This window comes from Fistularia commersonii, chromosome 5 (genome assembly GCF_037954325.1).
Source record: "Fistularia commersonii isolate RoL2024-O1a breed Wild chromosome 5, RoL_Fcom_v1.0, whole genome shotgun sequence".
In the NCBI taxonomy this organism is placed as follows: Eukaryota; Metazoa; Chordata; class Actinopteri; order Syngnathiformes; family Fistulariidae; genus Fistularia; species Fistularia commersonii.
Genome location: NC_141288.1, coordinates 12,664,128 through 12,688,612, shown reverse-complemented (window position 1 = coordinate 12,688,612; position 24,485 = coordinate 12,664,128).

Sequence of the window (24,485 nt, the reverse complement as noted above, 5' to 3'; positions counted from 1 at the left end):
GAAAGTGGAAATTGAAAGTGTGACGCTCAATGTTGTCAGTGGCTGACTTGGTGGTGGAATAAGGAAGTACAGGAGTATATACAGAGAAAGTGGTTAGCGAATAAGAAGTGGGAGAACACTCAGAGGACTGAAGAGAACAGACAGGAGTACAGGGGAGATACAGCGTGAGGTAAAGATAGAGGTAGCAAAGGCAAAACACAGGCGGTACGATAACCCGTATGCTCAGTTGGAAAGTAAGGAGGGAGAGAATGATTTATATAGGTTGGCAAAACAGATAGATAAAGATGGAAAGAATGTACAACAGGTCCAGGAGATTAAGGATAAAACGAAAAATGTATTGACAGATGCAGTGAAAAAAGGAAGGCATTGAAGAGGATGAAGACTGGAAAGGTAGCTGGTCCTGATGATATACCGGTGGAGGTGTGTCTAGGAGAGGCAGCGGTAGAGTTTCTGACAAGATTATTCAACAAAATCTTAGAGAGTGAGAAGATGTCTGAGGAATGGAAACAAAGCGTAATGGTGCCCATTTCTAAGAATAGGGGGGATGTGCTGAATTGCAGCAACTTTGAGGGGATAACGTTGATGAGTCATACAATGAAGTTATGGGAAAGAGTTGTGGAAACTAGACTGAGTGAAGATGTCAGCATTTGTGAACAGCAGTATGGCTTCATGCCTAGAAAGGGTACTACAGACGCAGTATTTGCTTTGAGAATGCTAAGAGAGAAGTACAGAGAAAGCCAGAGTCAGCTGCATTGTGTCTTTGTAGACCTAGAAAAACCATATGACAGGGTGCCAAGAGAGGAACTCTGGTATTGTATGAGGAAGTCTGGAGTGGCAGAGAAGTATGTTTGACTGGTGCAGGACATGTATGCTAGCTGTGAGACAGTAGTGCGGCGTGCTGTCGGGGTAACAGAGAAGTTCAAGGTACTGGTGGAACTCCATCTGGGATCAGCTCTGAGCCTCTTGTTTGCAGTGGTGATGGAAAGGCTAACAGATGAGGTTAGACAGGAATCTCCATGGCCTGTGTTTGCACATGACATTGTGACCTGTAGTGAGAGCAGGGAGCAGGTTTAAGAAAATCTAGAGAGGTGGAGGTATGCGCTGGAAAGGAGTGGAATGAAGGATAGACACAGCAAGACAGAGTATATGTGTGTAAATAAGAGGAACCCGGGTGGAGCGGTGAGGCAACAGGGAGGGGAGATCAAGAAGTTGGAGGATTTCAGGTACTTGGGATCAATAGTCCAGAGCAGCGGAGAGTGTGGAAAAGAGGTGAAAAGACAGGTTCAAGCAGGTTGGAATGGGTGGAGAAAGTGTCAGGGATACTATGCGATAGAAGACCCAGAATGAAAGGAAAGGTGTACAAGACAGTGATGAGACCAGCAATCCTGTATGAACAAGAAACAGTTATAATGAAGAAAAGACCGAAGGCAGAGCTAGAGGTCGCAGAGATGAAGATGCAAAGGTTCTCTTTGGGAGTGACCAGGATGGATAGGATCAGAAATGAGTCTATCACAGGAGCAGCACACGTTAGAATCTTTGGACAGAAAGTCACAGAAGCCAGACAGATGGTTCGATCATGTATAAAGGAGGGATAGTGAATATATTGGTAGACAGTTACTGGAATTGGAGCTGCCATTCGCTGTGGGGACCCCCGAAGGGATAAGCGGAAAGGAGAAGAAGAAGAATGAATTATCTCTTGTCACACAAATTTGAATTGGTACATCCCCATGAAAAGTCTTTTATTAATGACAAATAATGAGAAGGAATACTAATAATAACGAAACCCTGATTTATCAGGTACTTTCCATCAAAGAATAATGAGATATTGAGTAAAGTTGTAAATACACCTTTTTTTATAGTCTCTTAGCTCAATCTCAAAGCTGTTTGCTTCCATTTTCCTGGAAAAAAGGCTGCCAGAGGGGAACACAACAGACTGTTGCCCCACGTGATGCTTGGCACTGTTATTTAGCGGCTGGCACTACCAATCAGGGCCCCATCAAGGGACCCACCTTGAGAAAGATTCCACCCACTGAGTGGCACAGATGGGTTGGCAAACTCCTTTAAGTCATTGATTCATGTTGACCTAATGATATTTTTACAACAGGAGGGAAACAAAAATATTCATTCACAAAGTGAACCCCCCAGAATTTCATAATGATCATCATAATGTTGTCAAAAGCTGCGGTGAGCCGAAACGAGATACGTTTACAAGCAAAATTATGTTAGCAATTCAAATAGGTGATAGAAGTAATACAATGATAATATCATACTCTCAAGGAAGACAGGATTATAAATCAAAGACAGATTGTATAAATGGCACAATGGGACATGAGGAGGAATAACTGATATCTAACATTTCCAATCTCCCTCGAACTAAAATCGAACTAATCCCTCACTTTAAGCCAAGGACAATGTAACAAGATGATGCCCAGTGGGAAACTTTAAACTTCAGAGTTTTACCTAAGAATTGTGTGGGGAATAGAGATTCTATTGTGGCCAGTGGTCAGTATCCTAGTACAAAATCAAACCAGGAAAAATTATTATTGCCTTTGCCATCACTTAAAGATGACCTTTAGTAATCAGTTTTCCATCTTAGCTGGGCAGCGGTCTTACAAGGCAGCGAGCAGGAGACTTAACACCATAAATGTGAACATGAATATGAATTAACAGGATGAAAGAGAGGGGGAATCAAAAACACAGATCTCTGTGAAACTCTCCCTCAGCATCATGTACATGTCTTTAAAAAATACATTTGGATTCAATTTGCAGCTTTATTCAAACACAGATTTATTTTCACTTTTTCAGGACAGGAGGTTAATAATGAATCAAAGTGAAATTTGAATTTAGGATGAGCATCAGAGTGTTTGTAATGATAAAAAATACACCAATGCTTACACAGTCACATTTGATTAAATTCATCACAAGGGATGCTGTATTGACATGACGTTTGTTAAAAGGGAACCCCACCTGGGAAGACAAATAGCTACAAATACGATTTACTGTTTTCCTCATACTAGAATGTGTTGTTAAAAAGGCACAAAGAACTGTTATTTATTTAAAAAATCAAATTTATAACACATATTTAAACCAAGGGGCGCCGCCATTGCTTTTCCAGTGCAATACATGCTGGATTGATGATGTACGGAAGTTGCTCATATTAACTTTGGCTTTTTGCTAGTGTTTACTTTTGCTTGGTATGGTGCGATACACGCTAAAAATGCCACATGTGTTGTGCTGCTTTTGGGTGCAATTTCCAGTCCAAGTGAAACAAAGAGACTGATGCTAGTCCACACCGCTTTCCAAGGGACAGGAAGAAATACGGTAAAATGAATTGGACCGAGCCCAGACCAACCTTGTGACATCCAGACAGTGCTGGGACATAAAAAAACAATGGCAGCTTTGTAAAGTAAAATTTTTTTACAATTCTAGACAAACTGACACAGGTTGAGACATTTTATTATTGTTTTTATGTAGCTGGTACAAATATAGATCAAATAGGATAATAATGTCTTGGTAACTGGGGGATCCCTTTAAACATCAGTCTATTTCAGTACTCTTTATATTGCACTGAGTAGCTGTAACCAATCCAATGAAATTGGAAATGAAGCAGACACACCTTGGACTTGTCACTTGTTGACAACAATGACACATCTAAAGACAACCTTTCTCTCATTCTTTAACGCACGCATACAAATTACACACACTTATCAGAGTATGGTCCAGCTGGCCAGTAGATTTAATCCTGGAACTTTCCTCTTCTAAAAACTGTATTTTGTTAAAACATACTCAAAATGCTCTCTGCGGTACACAGTTTGAAGTAGCCATTTGTGGGAAGTATGGGACGCACAAGAATTGGGAATTTTCCAACACTTCAGGTATACAAAGAAGAAACAGCAAGAGAATATGTTTGAATATGTCTGTGTGTGTTATCATTATTGGCAACCAATATTCAACTGCATAGCCATTGAGGTGTGATACTAATTCCTGGGTAGAAGACAGATCTTCCTAAATAAAAAATAACTGAAAAGACATGAAAAAGAGAAAAGTCATTTGAGTTTTACAGGTCACCGATATACTGCATCCCTACACGCACTGTGTGACACAATGGGACAGAAAATAAGGTATGACTGATCATTTTACATTGCATTTCCATGGGGAGGGGGAAAACTGGCGTGGGTATGCAGGAGGAAACACACAACTTTTCCTCCTGATTTATCGTATTCTCCCCTCCACAGAGCTATTGAGGGTAAGACAATATTTTCATATTGTATTAATAAACACTATGAAGCCTTATTTATGACAGTCTCCAGACATCTAGTGCATACCTGCAGAGGCAGTTTGCACAACCCAACACTGCACTGAAAAGGCCCATTGAAGCTCCATTAGATGAAATATGAAGCTGTCAGTAGGTGACCCCCACAGAGGGACACCGCACGCAATACTATGTTTGTATATGTGTTGGATAAATGTGATTCCAAACCCTATATTATTGTGATAGAGCTTTTTGGTAAGTCTGTGGTATCAGGTTACATGAAGGATGTATTTTTGTACCTGCAATCCATACCTATAGTATGACTGTGCATGCAATCATATAACAATCTGCCATTTCATTGTTTTTCTTTGTGTGGGCATGTGATTGTGTGCTTTCACTGTGTGAGTTAGTGACCAATGATTGGTTGACAGGGATCCAATTGTTATTCATCTGTCATATCGTCATCAATACAGTATCTGTTATGATTGATCATGAATGCTTTACTAGTTCTAGAGTTGCTAATAGAAAGTTGTAGTCCAAGGGCCAATGGTTCAGTTGGCATGTTTTAAAAGAAATAGTTTTAGATCGGAGGAAATCACATTTGTACTACCAAACATAGAAATTTGCCATGTTTTTGTTGTATTATATCATACTGTATCTGTTCTCAGATCATAATTTTGCAAGGCGCAGCTATCACAATTAACTCAATAGCCGACTGGGCTCAGATGGCTCAACATTAATTAATAGAAAGTTTATATTGAGGAAAAAGGTAGGAATATTCAACTAAAATTTATCAGATTTGCCAAAGAAATGAAAAATATACCGAAAGACTTTTTGAGCGCTAACTGCACTATAGCTATTTAAGATCATACAAATGGGTAACTAGTAACAAAGAAAGAATGTAACAGGCTCCAGATAACTTTGCGGGACTCTGGACATCTGACAGTTAACTTCTTCACAGTCCAAAGATAGTCATTTGGGGTTTTGATGTGGAGTGGTGTCTCAGATGACACACTGAAGCTTCCAGACTTTAGATCTAGTAACTTGAAAGTCAATTTAATTTGATACATATTGCCATCCCACTCCAATAATTCAAATGTAATGAAATTTCCTCCAGGCATTTTGGAGATATCATATTTAAAAAGATGGGGCATGTGTATATCTTGAAAACCATGAAACAAATCACCTCAGAGCCATCAACCTCTACATCACAAATTGAAGAATACAATTCTCCATTGAGGCATAAATGTCAAAAGAACGCACATTCGAATCATGTGTGTCCCCAAAGGAATTTGCAAGTATTGCCAAAAAAACGGCCAGTTCAATGGGTTTTAATACAGGAAAAGAAGTATTATTCTGTGTGTGTGTTTTGGCAAGCTGAATCAACAGGCTTGTTTACTGATGATCCGATGAACACAAAGCTAGAAGCAAATTCAGAGACTGTATTACCAAGGATGTGTTTGTATGTGTGTGCCACAACTGCTAAATCTGCCACTCACAACAGCAGTTTGTAAGGCTGCAGAGGGATAATGTTAAATCAAAGAGCATGGTGTTGGTGGGGAATTCTGATACAAAGTCATTAGATTGCAGGAGAGTGGAAGATGAAAAGGAAGGATGGAGTGCGGGATGGAGAGCATCTTTTTTGAAAACAGAAAATGGACAGCAGTGGCTGATGTGAATTTGAATGCAAAGGTTTAACTGAAACTAAGAAAGGGAGCATGTACTGTCCAAGGAAAAGTGATACTTCCCTGAAGCTTTAGATAATATTATTTTTTTATTATTGAATTAGCATTACACAGTGGCACCAATGAAATATAAAAATGTATACAGTAGTTTTATTAACATTAGAACGGATTCATCAACTATGGCAAAATAGTGGTAAACTGAATATAATGATTAAAAACCTTGTTGATGCTCAGTTACCAAAGTTGCACTTTCTTTATTTCTGAAAGGCTTTGATAACAACAGTGAGTGAAAAGGCAGTTGGTCCTGCTGATGTACCTGTTGAGTGAGGTAAGGAAGTGTCTGGGACAGGCGGCAGTAAAGTTTTTCAACGAGGTACTTCAACAGGATCTTAAAGAGTGAGGGGATGTTTGTGGTAACTAAAGAGGAATAAAGTTGATGACTCCAACAATGAAGTTAAGGGAAAAAAGTAGTTATGCTATGAAAGGGTGTGATAGATGCAGTATTTGCATGGAGAATTTTGACAGAGAAGTACAAGGAGGTCAGAGGGAGCTGCATTGTGCATTTGTTGATCTAGAAAAAGCATACGACAGGGTCACAAGAGAGGAGCTGTGGTTCTGTATACAGAAGTCCGGAGTGGCATAGAACTATGCTGTAAGGCAGTGGTGACCCCTTCTTTTTTTGCTATCGAGATGGATGACAGTTGAGGAGATAGGACTATGGACAATGATGTTTTCAAATGATGTGATCTGTAATGACTGTATTGACATGTTTGAGGAAAATCTAGAGAGGTGGAGATATGCCCTGGAAAGGACGGGCATGAAGGTTAGCCAAAGCAAGACAGAATATACTGTATGTGTGTGTGAATGAGAGGGACCCAAGTAGAATGGTGAGGCTACAGGAAGTAGATAAAGAAGGTGAAGGATTTTCAGTATCAAGGGTCAACAGTCCAGACCCCTTGGGGGTTTTGAGAAGAAGTGAAGAAACATCTGCAAGCAGGCTGGAATGGGTAGAGAAAAGTGCCAGGTGTGATGCGTATTAAAAAAAGAAAATATATCAGCTAAAACTAAAGGAAAGGTGTGCAAGATGGTGGTGAGGCCAGCAATCAGGTTAGTTTGGAGACAGTGGCATTGAGGGAAAAACAGTGACCTGTGAAGGGGCTTGCCAAAAGAAAAATATGTAATCTATTGCATTTTATTAGCACATCTCATATGCTGTTATTTATTAAAACTAAACAATATCATCGGACATCACCCAACTTTGGAAACTACAGAAGTGAAAAATTATCCATGTATCCGTCAATATATATTTCTTGTGATAGAGAAGGGCTTGGATTGTATCCACAAATTTTTCTTTGATTTGGAATGCACATAAGAAGTGTGCACAAAATCATTCTTCTAGCAATAATTATTAAAAATTAACAATATTGCGGCCACTAGGACAAAAATGAGCACAAACGATTAACTATCAGGCAGTTGAAAAGTCCACTGTGACAAGTCCAACTTAATGATTAAATAACCAAAACGTGGTACAAAAACAGCAACATTAACTATGCAGTATTTGGCCAACATACCCAGCTTAAAGTTTTAATAAGCCAGAGGGTTACCTTAGCAGACTGTATCCATGAAAGTCAGCTCATATTGTGATGACTGAAGTGTATGATTATTCATGGAAGTCTGTAAGTCTGTTTGTTCAAAGTCAACAACACAGTATACACAATAAATACCTCCTGGAAAGATTAAGTTAAATGAAGCTTGATTCAGCGTAGTAAGTGGTAGCTTCATTCAAGCATAACTCCCTTAATACTCATGACTCACTTGCTATGAGAGGGTCATAAATACAAGCGGCTGTATAAATCATTTCTCCATAAAAACACCCATACAAATTCATACATTCATACATGCATAACTTTGCCTGTGTGGGCCATGTAAATGTCTGCACAATTGGACTCATTGGACAGATGTAGTGATAGAAAAGAAGAGTGAGACAGAGAGAGACGAGAAAGAAGGATCAAAAGAAAGGGGGTAGTGGGAAGCGTATTTCACTTTGGTTCAGTCACTGGAGATCAAGGGCTACAGACAGCACAGAAACCAGGCTGGGCAATAACACTGTCAGGCCTACTGATTCATCTGGTCAAAGAAAATGAGAGGGCGTTTTAATATCTGGGTGAGCTGGGGGGTGCCTTCGAGTTATTGTGGGCTAAATCTGTTTTTGCCCAGGTAAAACAAGCTACAACAACATTTGTAAGTAAGCTTGATATTACTGATGGCACTTGTGAATTACAGATTAGCTCTTTCATTCAGTGATAAAGAAAGAATGCTACTTTTGCTATTTTAGTAGGCATACCTTTTTTCTGATTTAAAACTCAATATAGCAGAGGACTAACTCAATGTTGAAAACATACAGAGATACTTTATGCAGCCCTTAATAGAGGAAAACGGCTAGCCGTCATATAACCTTTCAATGTGATTTATGTCAATTTCTGGCATGCTCATTACAATGGATATGCCAGTCCATCTTTGCAGACAATTACAGAACATAGCAAGGCAAATTATCCACACGGTGCTTAAAGGTAATCTTGTTGTAATAACAACTAAGGAAAATCATGATATATAATACCGGTAGGTAGTAATTTTATATTTCTGCAGTATTCCTCTGTGAAAGCAGCCAAAGTTACACATTTGCTGTCATCTGTAATGCTCTAATGCATATTACACACTGAATATTGCTATCTGGTTGTGTTTTGCTCTGGAAAACAGAAAGTGCAATCCCTTTTGCCATTAGAGTTTGATTATTTGTGAGAGAAATCAGATAGAATGAGCCATTACAGGACCTTCTCTGAGGTCCGTATATGCTGGGTCTTAACAATAAGGACAGCTAACTATTCCAAACTAGGGTAACCACAGGAGATGTAATAATTCCTGGAAAAAGGTGTTATGGTCCCCGTGAGCTGGCCCCAGCACTGTTTGGTGAGTGATTATCACCTAATTGTGTGAAAGTGGACTGAAGTGAAATTTCTTCCTTTTTTAATTTTGCACTTTATTTATCCACATTAATCCCTTTTTTAAATTGACATAAATAATCTGAGGCATTAATTCATATTTGTAAGTAATAAGTGAAACTTGTGAATAGAAAATGAAGTATTTACTGACATTTTTTCTCTGTCCCTGAACCAGTTTTCAGGGACATCTTATTATGAAATTGTACTCACCATCATAAACAAAAAATAGACTCAGTGATATCAGTGTGAATACGTGTGTGTGTCTGTGTCAACAGGTGCATTTCATTTGTTGGAATGACTCACCAACAGCACCAACAATCAATAAGTACTGACAAGGACTTTCCTGTAACAGTCCATAATGGCTTTTAAGCCCTCAGTATGTCATGATATTGATTAATAGAGCAGGATTTTGCTGATGTATCACTAGTCCTAATCCATTGTGTCAAAGTGAAGTAAGTATTGCTCTTAATCGGCTCACATGTGATAAGGCAATTAGCAGCTGTCCGACATCCATTCAGCATTTATAATTTCCCATTTTAGGTATCAATGAACTACTTTCTACTTATTCATCTATTCACTTTTGTTACATTTTTTACCTTGACAAACTGAACTGTTGAATTTCAAAATGAACCACGCAGTGGGAAAAAAAATGACTTACTCCAAATAAGTTCCATCATTCAAGCCACATTGCTTACCATATCTGGGATTGGGTAGTTAAGACAGGATTGAAAAAATGAAAGGATTCATCAGAAGAGACGCTGCACCAAGGTCTCAAGGATAATGAATCAGATTTGGCTTTCACAGGATAGTTGGTGCCGATGGGGAAGACTCAGTCAAGTCAGTGAGGTATTTATCTTTATTGATCTTTGGAAAGTTCAGCTCCAGGTCAGCCTCTTTCACCTGGGCAACATCTGACAGTGAAGTGAGTGAAGGCAGGATACAGCCTGGGACTCCTAAGAGAACCCCATGATCTACTTGAAACAGCACTCATACAGTGAAAGCTGACAGAGAAGTTTCATCATTGTGCTAATGTAGACTGGATCCATGATGGTTTAGAAGTTATTTCTCAAAGTTGTTGCTGAGTATTGTAGAGGTCAATGACAGCACTGAAATATAAGCTATTTGATGCATATGACAGAGCAACATACAGTTGGTATAAGTATCCGCATATTTGCCCAAAGTGCACTATTCCACATGTAGTCTATTTTTGCTGGTATTATTGCCTCTGTAGGAATGGCAACTCAATTTGTAGTTCTGTCTCTGTTCTGCACAGTTCTGACAGTTGCAGTCATAAAGTTTTATTTCGTTAAATATTTGCAGCCCTTTGCAGCCTCCAAGTACGACTGTCAAGTGGAAGGGTACACTGAAAAAGTGTATGTTAATGTGTATGTGTGTTAATGTGTGTGTGTGTGTGTGTGTGTGTGTGTGTGTGATGGCCTCAATTTATTGCTAATTTAAGTGTTATTGTGCCTGTTATGATGTAACAAAATCACACCAGAAATGTATTTGGTTTTAAGTTTCCCCTCAAAAGTCAGTCATATCAAAGGTGACAAAAAATAATTAAATATCAAATTTGAGGATATTAAAAAAGGGTTCTGTTTTAAGATTCTAGATTTTAAACCAATGCAAAATCAGTTTAACAGCTTTTACATAGATCTTGACTGATTTTGCTGGTTGTTATGAATTTTCAATATTAAACCTGGGAAGGCTCATGGCCTCTGATGAGATCTGATTTTAATAGTCTTCATTTCAACCCATTAAATCCCTTGTTTTGAAATCGAAGATGATTTCCCAATATAACCCTGAGAACAGTCAATGTAGATTGTACAACAGAGCAAAGTTTACACTTATAGAAAGTAAGGTATGTCCAATCAAATGGCTTCTTGTTGCCTCTGAAAGGCTCCAAAATGTATTTTCAGTTTCTATTACTATACTTTTTCCTCAGGATTACCAATTCAAAACCTTTTGACTCTTTTACCATAAAAATGTTGTTTTCCTATCACAAACAACTGTCCAATAATGAAAAGACAGGAGGCAGAGCTAGAGGTTGCAGAGATGATGATGCTAAGGTTCTCTTTGGGAGTGACCAGGATGGATAGGATCAGAAATGAATCTATCAGAGGAACAGCACATGTTAGATGTTTTGGAGAGAAGGTCAGAGAAGCCAGACAAAGGTGGTTCGGTCATGTGCAGAGGAGGGATAGGGAATATATTGGTAGACGGTTGCTGGAGTTGGAGCTGCCAGGCAGAGGGTCTCGAGGAAGACCAAAGAGAAGATTTATGGACGTAGTGAGAGAGGACATGAAGGTAGTTGGTGTGAGAGAGGAGGATACAGAGAATAAAGTTGGATGGAGAAAGTTGATTCGCTGTGGCAACCCCTGAAGGGAAAAGCCGAAAGACGAAGAAGATCATATACAACTGAAAATTTAGTCACAAAAAAAATTTAGACTTGGTAAGACTTTGGTCCAAGTAGGGGTAAAGCCATTGCATATGCAAATGCCAGTCTTGGTTGATGTGGCTTCAGATATTTAACAACCACTGAAGAAACAAGAGGTAAAAATGTCCATCCATCCTGTTCTTTCCTCTAAATATAAGGTTGCATATAGGGTCAAAGCAACAGCCTGAGGCCTACCTTGTCTCAACCAAACAATTAAACAAAATACCAGGATGTAATTCTGAAATGCAGCCTCAGGGCGGCATGGGCCGGTGTCTCCCTAAGCCGGTCCCAAGGGTTGCAGAGGGTTGTGTCAGGAAGGGCATCCGATGTAAAACTTTTGCTAAAACCTAACATGCTAATCAAATCTAATAACTAGATCATACCGGATCAGTCGAGGCCCAGGTTAACGAAGACCGCCACTGGTACCCATGACCTACAGAGTGCCAATGGAAACTGGGCTACTGTGGGTCAAAGAAGGAGAGGATGAAGATGTGTTTGGAAGCAGAGAGAGAAAAAGAAAGGCAAGAATCTTGGGCTGAGAGTATGGACTTTTAATATCGGGACAATGACAGGGAAGGGTAGAGAGTTGGTCAACATGATACAGAGAAGGAAGGTGGAAATACTGTGTGTCCAGGAGACCAGGTGGAAAGATAGTAAGGCTAGAAGCTGAGGAGTAGGCTTTAACTTGTACTATCATGGTACTAACAAGGACAGGAATGGAGTAGCAGACTTCAATGGGCATGTTGGTGCAGGCAACAGAGGGGATGAAGAAGTGATGGGCAGATTTGGTATACAGGATACGAATGCAGAGGGATAGATGGTGGTAGACTTTGCAAAAAAGATGGAAATGGCTGTAGTGAACACTTTTCCAGAAAAGACAGGAACATAGGGTAACTTATAAGAGTGGAGGTAAGAGCACGCAGGTAGACTACATCTTGTATAGACGAAGTACCCTGAGAGAGATCAGTGACTGCAAAGCAGTTGTAGGTGAGAGCGGTGTGTAGCTAGCCGCAGGTGTAGCTAGCCAGCATAAGGATGGTGGTTTGTCGGGTTACTCTGGTGACAAGGAAGATCAAGAGGACAAAGATAGAGCAGAGGACAAAGTGGTGGAAATGAAATGGGAGGAGTGTTGTATGGTTTTCAGGGAGTTTAAGAAGGCTCTGGGTGGTCAGGGACAGCTTAGGTATATGACACAGTGCCACTAGTATTGTACGAGGAAGTCTGGAGTGGCAGAGAAGTATGTTAGACTGGTGCAGGACATGCATGCTAGCTGTAAGAGTCGTGCGGTGTGCTGTAGTGGTAACAGAGAAGTTCAAGGTGCAGGTGGGACTCCATCAGGGACCAGCTCTGAGCCTCTTCTTGTTTGCAGTGGTGATAGACAGGCTGATAGATGAGGTTTGACAGGAATCTCCATGGCCTGTGTTTGCAGATGACATTGTGACCTGTAGTGAGAGCAGGGAGCAGGTTGAGGAAAATCTAGAGAGGTGGAGGTATGCGCTGGAAAGGAGTGGAATGAAGAATAGACACAGCAAGACAGAGTATATATGTGTAAATAAGAGGAACCCGGGTGGGGCGGTGAGGCAACAGAGAGTGGAGATCAAGAAGTTGGAGGATTTCAGGTACTTGGGGTCAACAGCCCAGAGCAGTGGAGAGTGTGGAAAAGAGGTGAAGAGACAGACTCAAGCAGGTTGGAATGGGTGGAGAAAAGTGTCAGGGGTACAATGCAATAGAAGACTATCAGCCAGAATGAAAGGAAAGGTGTATAAGACAGTGGTGAGACCAGCGACGCTGTATGGACTAAAAAGATTTACAAGGATGAAACGACAGGAGGCAGAGCTAGAGGTCACAGAGATGAAGCTGCTAAGATCCACTTTAGGAGTGACCAGGATGGATGGGATCAGAGGAACAGCACGTGTTAGATGTTTTAGAGAGAAGATCAGAGAAACCAGACCATTATGGTTCGGTTCTGTACAGAGGAGGGATAGTGAATATATTGGCAGACGGATGCGAGAATTGGAGCTTTCAGTCAGGAGGTCTCGAGGAAGACCAAAGACAAGATGTATGGATGCAGTGAGAGAGGATATGAAGGTAGTTGGTGTGAGTGAGGAGGCTACAGAGAATGGGTTTAGATGGAGAAGGTTGATTTGCTATGGCGAACCCCGAGGGGAAAAGCCGAAAGGAGAAGAAGACCACGATGTAATTCTGAGTAGGTACATTGCAAGGCTGTTCATTTGTATCATATTTCAGGCAGCTACATGTTCATTGCTCGTACCTATGAGATAAAATAGTCATTACATTTGCATCCGGATTGACTGCTCAGCTAAAGGCATGTCATTTTCATTCAATTACCAAAGTAGACGCATTTTCCAAGTGAGCTCCACTGAACAGCACAATTACACACATGGGTGACTTTGTGCCTCCAGCAGTCTCCTGTGCTACACATGACCCTTACAGACCCTATTTGGTATCTACATGTTTAACCTGCCAACACTATTTACAACCAGAAGATTCCTGAACAATCTCTCCTGCATGAATCAACTCCCATGTGTAATGTGATTTTTGTTCAGCTAAAGAAAGCAGCAGCTGAGAAAAACACATTATACTATATCAGGCATGTACACCCCATCCCCCACTTTACACCCACAAACCCTATTCTTCCAACCCTTCTCTCCCTGTCATGAATTCAAATCACTTCACAAGCATGACATTTACCTTTTCTTACAGTAAACACACATCGCATACTCTCATGTGTGACCTGTGATCTATCCTGCAGGTGGTTAATTTGAGGTGGCAGAGGTTGGTCCCCCGCTGGGGGTTTAGTTGGAACAACCAGGTGTGAGACAGGTCCCTTGGCACTCACCTGGAGATTTAACGCTTAAGTGAAATTCAGACAGCACGCAGGAGGTTAGCCTTGACATGCCGGAAAAAACATGACAGGCGCATGGCGCAAACACCTCACTGGTATAGACTGCATCACCTGTTGTATGCTCACATCCTAAAGCCTAATCTCAAAACGCCTCAAGAGTATGAGTAGTAAGTTCTTCAGATGAGCTTATCTAGAGCTACTTTTTATTGTTATGAGACAGAATGATCTCAAATTCCAAGATCACAACAGCAGAAAGGAGTGCGAAGGCTTAGATAAATAATCCTCTTACAAAATTCCCACAAAATTGGATGTGTTATGTAAGCAACCAAAGGCGGGAAAACAATGAGGAGCATTCCGATGTAAACAAAATTGGCCGGGGGTGTTAATGCAGGATGGAGAGAGGATGATCTGGGGTGCTTCTTTATAATTTTTAATTTAGAAGGGTCATGGTTTATGGGACAAGGTCATTCCTTTCAAGGTTTAAATAACCAAACACTCATAAGACACAAGCCACAGTCAATTTATTCCCTTCATCATCACTTATCTAAACCTGTCTTGCACAGCAACAGGCTCATAAAAGCCAATAGGAAACAAATCCTGATTGGGAGTCAATCAGCCCAATTGAATGCAGATGACTGTGAGGCAGCGCAAAACATAAATCACTGCTTCTCAGATTTGAGGCATTTAAGTGAAAGCTGAATTAGTTATATTTGTTTTCATTTCAGTTTCATTACAATAATGAAGTACCTACTCTGGAACATTCGCAAGGAATCAAAATATGGTGGGGTATGGTTTGAGGTCTTGAAATGTTTACCTTATCTATTCATATGATCAAAACCTTCCAAATGCCTCATACAGCCAAGAAGATAAGTTTGAATATGGATAACAAGCTGTGCGAATAATGACCATCTGGTATACACAGTTAGTTTAACCTCCGCCCACCTGCATGCCCATCTTCATTACCTCTATCTTTCTGGCAAGGAGCCACAAAGGAACTTTGGTTTTGAGGACTGTCCTAACTAAAGTGACATTTGTGGGAGTAGGAATAAATGTTTTTGTTTGTTTTCTTGTTTGTTTATTTCCAATACATTATTGTTCATGAATCTGGCAAAGTAAGCAAAAATAAGAAAATACTGGATAAAAAAACACCCTGGTAAATGTTCTAAAGATGACTGTCTTGGCTTATAATTATAAATAAAAACCTGTGCATACTGTATACCTTTGACTTGAGAAGAATGGTGTTTATAATTTAGTAAGAGTTAAGGGCTGGTGGCATCTGCCTCATGTTCCATCCATTATAGAGTAATTTTAAAGCAAACTAAGCCATTAAATCACTACTGGTAAAGCCTTTTTTCACCTGATGCAGGATAAATTTTCAACATCTGATTGATCACCTTTCAATAGTCTCTCTTCAGCCTGAAAACTGAAAGGGTCAGAGACTTTGCTATCAGATCTCTAATTTCTGGGACTGCTGCCCCAATGAATTGCATGAGTCAGTATCAGATCAAGAATTTCTCAAGATGAACTACTGGAGGTGAATAATGGGACTTTTGGGATTAGCTTACAAAACAGCAAACTAATAAAATGCATTTATTTAAGGACAAACATTTCACATCAAATTACACACAACTTGATTGCAAAGTATTTTTCCTCACTGATGAATGACTAGATAGAAAGCTGAGTGAAAATACAGTTACATTAAGGTTATTCCTTATGGTGTTTTAGAGCCAAGGCTCCTGCTGATCTTGCAGAAATGACATCATTAGACCTAAAAGCCCTAATGAAACCTCCAAAATGTAGAGGTTTCAAGCAGAAGACAAGAAGCAGATGTTACACATCAAAATGAAATGCCACGGTAGCATTTTATGAGTGTTTTTAACTGCCTTTCAGAAAATGCATGACAACCCTGTGTCTGCAAGGTCACTTATATACAACTAGTGCTGGATTTTTCCTGCGAAATTGAATTCAGGCAGATTAAGAGGCATCATCATGCATTATTTAACAATAGTTGATCAAACACCATCCAGCTAACCTAAGCAACAACCTGACATTGTACATCAGAAATGCAGGTAAGTGTACTATAGGGATAGAAAGAAAGGAGGCTGAGAAAAGCAGAGTTTCTTAACTCCCATTCTGTCTCTAGAGATTGTCAGGCTAGCACAGTGCTTCACAGGACTGTTGGCAGTATTAATGGAAGAAAAGGCATACAATCACAACACTTGTCACTCAGAAGCCTGTGCTGTATCTCACATTGACCCCAACTTGCACTTGCTGCTTTTGAAAGTCAAAATTCGACTGACTTGGGTTTTCATACTCTTCTGCAGAATGTGTAATGTTCATGGAAGATGGCCAAAAAGGGCATTTGTGCATGATGGATTCATCTGGGTCATGTTTGAAGTGCAGGCCATAGTGTATGATACAGGTTAGCGGCTGTTCTTTCAAATACCCTGGAGGGATTGAGGAAACATTAGCACAAATGAGGTGTGCTGTTTGTCCTACTCTTGAGGACTCACTCTTCTTGCTTAAGGATAAGAAGGGAAATAAAAGACATGATGTTTGCAACTTCCTGAAACACAAAAATGCATTAGGGTAAGGCTTTGCCCCTACTTATTGCGGTTATTTTACATGAGATGCAGAGGATGAAATGCAGAAAATGTATCTAAAACACAGAATGATAAAATAATGCAAATAACATCCCAATGAAACTGTTTTATAATGCAGTTCAATCCAGTAAACAGGGATGCAGCATTTGAAATATAATTTAAAAAATGTATCTATTTCTAGGAACCTAATGGCCATGTATTTTCTACATGATCACTCCTTGAGTACTGCTGAGTTAGAACATCACCAAAATTAGGAGTTAGTCTGAGATCTAAGTCAGAAGAACGCAAAAAAGTTTACAAGGTTTTCGTAAAGTGTGGCGTGCATGGCTAAGGATATTACAAATACATGTATTCCCAGTTTCTTGTGTTCTGCAGCTTATTTGTGGTGTATTGTTGCGTTTTAGTCAGGGAAAACACCCGGTTGACGGTAAAACGTCCATTTAATAAGCATAGCTGTTGTTGGCCACAGCCATGTCACACAAGCCTGCAATGCAACTAACTGTTTCCGCTCGATTCAAAGGAAAAAAAAAACAGAATTCCTTCCACCCCAAATCACACCCACAAAATTCCCAGCAAACCCCCAAATCACACAGAAATCGTGACTCGCTACAGTACTGTAATTTCATTCTGCCTTAATATGTTTATAACTGATTCTTCTTGGGAATTCAACCCAGTGAAAAGGTCAATGATGCAGTTTTGGTCTTTTTTATTCATTAACTTTTGCCAAGAGCACAACCCTAGTTGCTGAGAAATCGTGTTTACGCATAAGGAAAAATATTCATTTAGTCATATTTGCTAATGTCAAGTCATTTGACTCTTATGAAGACCATTAGTGGCTAATGCAAGTTAAAGTAATGCCTTGACAGTTATGATGTGAGCGATGTTACTTGCTATTTTAAAGGTAATTTGTGTGCTTGTCTAGTGTTGTTTCTTGGGCTTCGATTTGAATGATGGTCATTTTAATGCAGCTGTAAATACACACAAGATATATATTGTTACTTTGCATATTGGTGCTGTGGGCTATTTCTGGAATGTGTTTCTTGTCAGAATACAAGTGCATCCCAGGTCCACGCAGTTGTCCTACTGATAATTTATTAACATTATTGCCTTGCAATAAAAGTCCGAGCACATATAAAAAAATACAGTAAAAGGTCAGTTATATGAGGGGATAAGGCCAATATAACCAGCAAATGCCCTTTCAAGAGCCAGACAAACTAACCCGAATCAAATAAGACCTGGTTGGCAGGTTTGCTTTCATCGCTCTCATGCAAGCAACAAAATACACGATTAATTATGCACAAAATCAGATTTAGAAAAGGTATTTAAAATCACATGCGAATGTTTCTTATTGGTTGTTTGTTTGTTCTGGGATTGCATGTAAGTGATGTGACCAAAATCAGAAAAACTTATATTTGGTTGTAAACTTGTACATTATAATTTTTAATATTTAACGTTTGACAGGGCTGCATAGTACAATAGCAGGCCCTTTTATGGAGAATATTACTTCTGAAAATGTCAAATTCGATCATCAGTTTATGATATAGATTATGATTATGACTATGATTATCATCAGATGTTTTATCGTTAGAATTTTTAATGCAATTTATAATGATCTCCATCAGGAGGTATTGTACAAATTTGATTATTCTTACACAAGACTACGTTTTCAAGTGAATCAGCATGATATATGTACCCTTGATTATTTCTTAGATTGGCTTTTCCTCAGAATCATCATACTGTTTCTGTGTAACTGTGCCCACTGAAAACACCTGAAAGTAAAAATGACAATTAAGGACAAGAAATTCACTCATCATGCCATTTTTAATGCTTACTCTTGTGTTAGGGTACAGCTGACTGACCAAAGTTCCTTTTAAAAATAAGCAATTCCCAAATCAGGCCTGCTTTTTCAAAAAAAAAAAAACAGCGATAGAACAAGATGTTCCTCGTTATCATGAAAATCAAGTAAATCAATATTGAATAATCTTTCGTTATTAATTTCATTCATTTGATCTGAATTCCCATAGTACTGCCATTCACTACCCCATCAATTTTGGCACAAATTGTACACCTTTTCAGAAACAATTTTCTCCATTAGTAGATGTTTTCCATTTTGTACATGAATTAAAGATATATATATATAGGGTTAGTGTTAGATGGACAGATCCCAACATTGAGATTGTAGGACTGTTCCAACAACCTGACAAAATCACAGAAGCACTTCCCTGCCTGTCAGTCTGAGAGCAAGGAACAATGTCATTACAGCGCTCCTTTCCTGCCCTGCCGTCAGAGTTGCTTATCTGATTGCTGTCTGATACTGGCTTGTGTGATAGCATTCTAAATATTAAACATTAGATCGACAAAGAGTTTGACAGCAAAGCTTAAACTGTGATTAAACTATGCCGAGGTCAACACTGATTATCCAACATCAGTCAGTTCATGTGTTTTTGACTGGTGCCCATTTTTCAAATGGTGCCATGTTCGGGGTAAGATATAAATAATGATTATATTGCCGACACTAACAGTGAATTACAATAACTTGAAATGGCTGGCAAGGGTCTCAGATATAATATTACACACATTGTTGTGATTACAGATGTAGAAAAGTGACAGACTAGTTACTTGGCTTGATTACTATGCAAAGCTCTACGACTCATTAACATGGAAAGAGATGCATCAAGAAAGCTAATTTCTTTCCCATTTACCAATTTTTCAATACCACTCATTTTGGGGTTAACTTCATGAACTGCAATGTAATTTGTGCAGCACTTCACTGGTTGAAGTTAATTCTCTGCATATTTCTAAGGAATAATTTACAATACTTGCAATACCATCAGATTATTGTGGATGTCAGGGAAATGTTGCTATCTGCAGTCTGAATTAATGCCGACACTTTTGAGTCCAAAGAAAAAAAATGAAAAACATTGAATGTTTTTCATTCAATGTGTGTCATAGTGTAAAAGCAGTCCAGCTCATTAGGTGGTTCTTTGGAAAATGCTCAAGAGTTTGCAGCAAAATACAAATGGAACCAACAACATAGCATGCGCTCTGTTATTTATTGTAATTTTTTTTGGCCTATAATCAATACTAAATGTCAAATAAAGCAACTATTTCCACTGAAAATTTAACAACCTTTTTCCTATTATATTTCTCTATATCTCTCAATTATGCTATATTTGATTTACTCAGATCTATATTTATCATTAAATACAGCATTACTAAGATTACCAGAACAACTGAATAAAGGCATACGATGATTCGGGTTAACTCATAAATTCCATTTGCACAGATTTATTGCTGCTGTGCAAACACAATCATATCCGAAGGAAACATTTTATCGTGGTAAATTATTGAGACGAAGAGTTGTGTCTTGACATTAAATCAATAAATCAAGTTTAGCTTACAAGTAGTTTCATCTTACAAGCAACATTAAGATGCAAGCCATTGCAAGCCATCTTTGTGCCATATACTGGATATCAATCAATTACCTCCCGCTTATCTTGCACTTAGGGTCACGGGGGATGCTGGAGCCAATCCCAGCTACCATCAGGTGAGAAGAAGGGGACACCTTAGTTCAGATGCCAGTCAATCACAGGGACACATACAGACCAAACGACCATTCACTCTGTCATTCACACACCAGGGCAATTTTGCCAATTTTTTCAAGTTAACCTTCTGCATGTTTTTGGATGGTGGGAGGAAACTGGAGAACCCGGAGGACACCCACACAGACATGGGGAGAACATAAACATGATTTTCAGTGTGCTACACTGCTACACGTATAGTATGTTGCAGTAGCAGCCCCCCTGGTGTACCAGCCAAACACACTATGAGGATTCATAGCTTAGCTTCTGTGAACTTGAGTAACATGAGCCAGATAATTCCTGCAAATCAGCACCTCATAGTCTTACTTCAGCATTAATAAAGGTTAAATGCAAATCTTATAATAATGACTGGCGATATACAAAATAAACAAAATAAACAGTCTTGTGTTACCCTGAACAAAAAGAGCTCTATAGTTGTAAACCAGACCACTGCTATCTTGATAATTTCCAATAACATTTCAAAACTCAAAGGTATTGAGTTACTTTTTGTCATCTTACAATAGCAACACAGCTAACAGCCCTTAATGAAATATAAAAACATAAATACTTCTTGTCTTCAAAATCTTGGAACTGGCAACTGGACTTGAGATTTTTATTTGAAGCTGTTTGACCCCTCATCCAAGGGCCTTCTTCAGTTGTAATGACCTGTGGGGAGTTTCCGAAAATAACTGACAGGTTTTTGGACAGGTCTAGATTATGGTGGCTTGTTATGTAAGTAGAAGAGTTGATGTACAGAGACTAGGTGTAAAGGAGATTGTTTTACTAATGGGGGTGTCGTTTGTTGGAACAAGAGCAACTTAGTGGGATTACCTGGATTGGCATGTGAAAAGGTAAAGCTAAATAAAAGATTAAAACCTGTTGGATCATGGGGACGTTGCCAAGGGCTGGTTCTATAGGTGAGTCCTTCTAAGTTGTTTGGAGGGTGCAGATGGGCATTGTGCGTGTGTGAAAACCCATCTTGGTATCGATCCCAGTTAGGCGTTATATGTTTGTGAAAGGTTGTGTCTGTGGCCTCCTCCTGATGTTTTTTTCTGTTTTGACAAAGATGACTTCTTTGTCTCCTCTCTCAAACCATCTGTCTTCTCTGGCCAGATTACGGACATTGCTGTCTTCAAATGGTTCGAGGGAGGATGTGGGGTGAAACATCTTCAAGTGAAAAAATTCAAGTCCAGTTGTCAAGACAAGAAGATTTTGACAAGAATTCACCATGATCTGGATGACTGAGAACCTCCAGACAAAAACATAAATATTCAACTCAATGCAATTGTTATAACTTTTCATTTTTTGTTTTATTAAAATCCTAAAGTATTTCTCAACCAGAACTCAGTTCAATCCAATTCCTAACTCGCTTTCTTAATTCGTTATATGTATATGATAATTCACATATATGTGATGCTTCCACATGTCAAGTGCAAAAATAAGTGATCAAACAAATGTAATTTTGTAATGAACATAAGTAGAGCAAATGCATGGCTAGACCCTCTGCAAATGGATACGACACAAAGTCACTTGCTGAAAGTTAGCAGCTACAAGTGGTTTGTACCCACATGAGAGATGTTTACCACACATTTTTGTCATAAAAACAAAAGTCGAAGACTTCAGACAGCAGATATAAAAAACAGCTTTTGCTTTCCACCCTTGTATACTATTTTCCCATTTGTTTCATAATATACAGGCACACACTTCAAGAAAATGTGCTGAAAAAAAGATACAAATTGAACACTCAGGAGAAGGCAGGTAACACAAACTTTGAGTGTGCCCTTTACTGAGCGAAAAACCTGATTCGAGAAAGTGATTTGATAGAATTTGAGAAAAAAAAAGCTGCAGACCAAGCCTAACCAACCATTTGGGACACCCGGCAGGGACTAGATCTGAACTACTGTTGATCGTCCATCTGATGTCTTTCGTTATTACTTGTTCTACAGCAATTGCTTGCACAGCAAAAGAGATTAGCAGAGAGATTGCTCTTTATCTGTCCTGCTTTCTCTTCTTGCCCCCGCCTCAGACTCTTCTTCCCTCTGCATTCTGTGGGTGGGAAGCAGCGAGGCTCTTAGTCACACTGTAAAATTAATTGCAAATGAGGAATTGGGGAAAAATTGAAATGACATCATTACTCTAGTTATCACAGAGGCATTTTTGAGCTCTGAGGGTCTGACAAGAAATGTTAAAACTGAAATAAAAATGGAGAAGAAAAATTAATCAACCCTTATTCTGTCTATTTATTACGGGCTATGGTAAAATAACAACAGGAAGAAATTTACAAACTGTAACTTTGTTTTATGGATTAAAAATTGTGCTGCTTAAACTGTTTCATATTTTTTTCTTGGGTGAAACACATTTTTAAGTCTAAGTATTTTGCCATGTGTTCAAAATTCATGAATTTAATTTTAATATTTCTTAAAAGTAACCACCCATCCTTTCATAAACATAAGAATATAAAACAAATGCTATCTCATTGTATTTGGAACAGCTAGAATTGTCAATACAAATTAATAAATGTATATCAAATGGTTTTAGACACATGCACAAATATTCTACTAGTTTTTGTGTCTGACTGATGCATCACAAAAAAAGGATGCCTTTTTGATAGAGCTTCAAAATGTATTACAGATAATGTCCTGGAAGATAATACATTAAATTTCTCATAGCAAAATTGATTGTATTGTATTTTGTAATGTATTTGTAATTTAATGTGTTTTGTAATTTGTCCTGCAAAATACCAAATGTAGCACTCAAGAGCTTTAATAAGACTTCATTCTGAAAAGGGGAAAAGGGCCTTTAAGATGACGAACAGGATGAGTTTGTTGAGCAAAATTGAATATCATGATAGGCACAATCATGAAAGGTCTGGCCAAGAACAGTGTTTTGCCCTCTCTCTCGTTTGTGTATCTGTGTGTATTTGTTTTGTGTTTTTTTGGGGGGGAGTAACCTTGATCAATGCTTGATTTCTTCCTGTGATTTAGCATGTTTAGTTTGATGAAAAACAATAAGGCCAGTAGGCTGAAGGATGAGCTTGCAGCTAAAAAGGAAGAACTGCTGAGACGACTGCAAAAACAATGAAACCTGCTGCAAAGGTGACATTGCAGCCCTATGTCTTGTATCCTCAAACTTATTTTCCAGTGTTCAAACTGACCGATTTCAAAGAGCTGCTATCAATGACAGGTCCTCTGTGTTTCCTTTTAGTTATTTTGCTATTTCAATGTTACACATATGTAGAAAACAAGCTACTTACCAGCTTTCAGACAAACCAGTTCATTTTTACAAATATTTCATCCAAGCATCCTCAATTGCCAGTAACTGCAGACTGACAGTATATTAACCAAAAACTGCAGAATAGTTTAATTTAATACTAAGAGAGGAGCACAAAGCTGAAGAGAAAGTGTTGGCAATTATTAAACACATTAATCTTCTTGTTGGATTATTTCTTCGAACGAAGCCTCACGATAACACCATAGCTGATGACTGCTGTATTTTTGCCCTTTATATAGTCATAGTTGATTTTGACGAATTTTTATTTTTCTTTAAGATAAGTATTTTTGAATAATATAATTGAACATTATGATTTTTTTCAAACTGAGTTAATTGTGGCAAGGCACATACCATAATGTAGTGTATCAATGTAAATATAACAGTATTTGCTTCTATAAGGTACAAAAATGATGATTTTTCTCAGTGACTTGTAAGTAAATGTCAAATCAACACTTTTGCCATTTTGTCAAATGCTTTATCAGATATGAACTCAAGGAAACTAAATTGAGTTTTTCTCATTCCCTCTTTCAGTGAACGGCCCACTGAATGAATAAGCCATGAGTCCATACTTTGATACATTTAACACGAGAGTCATGTGAAACAATCAACGGACTTCAGCATTATTCACTAATTGTAATGGTCTGTTCATGTTTCCCCCGGTGGCCTTATTAAATGTAATCATGTCCAAATATATTCATTGGGTTGAAGAGTGAGAACATCCAAAGGACATGTAGAGAGTTGCATGTAAGGAAGGTGCATCAGAAAGGCTGGCAGATTTTTCAACTCATACTA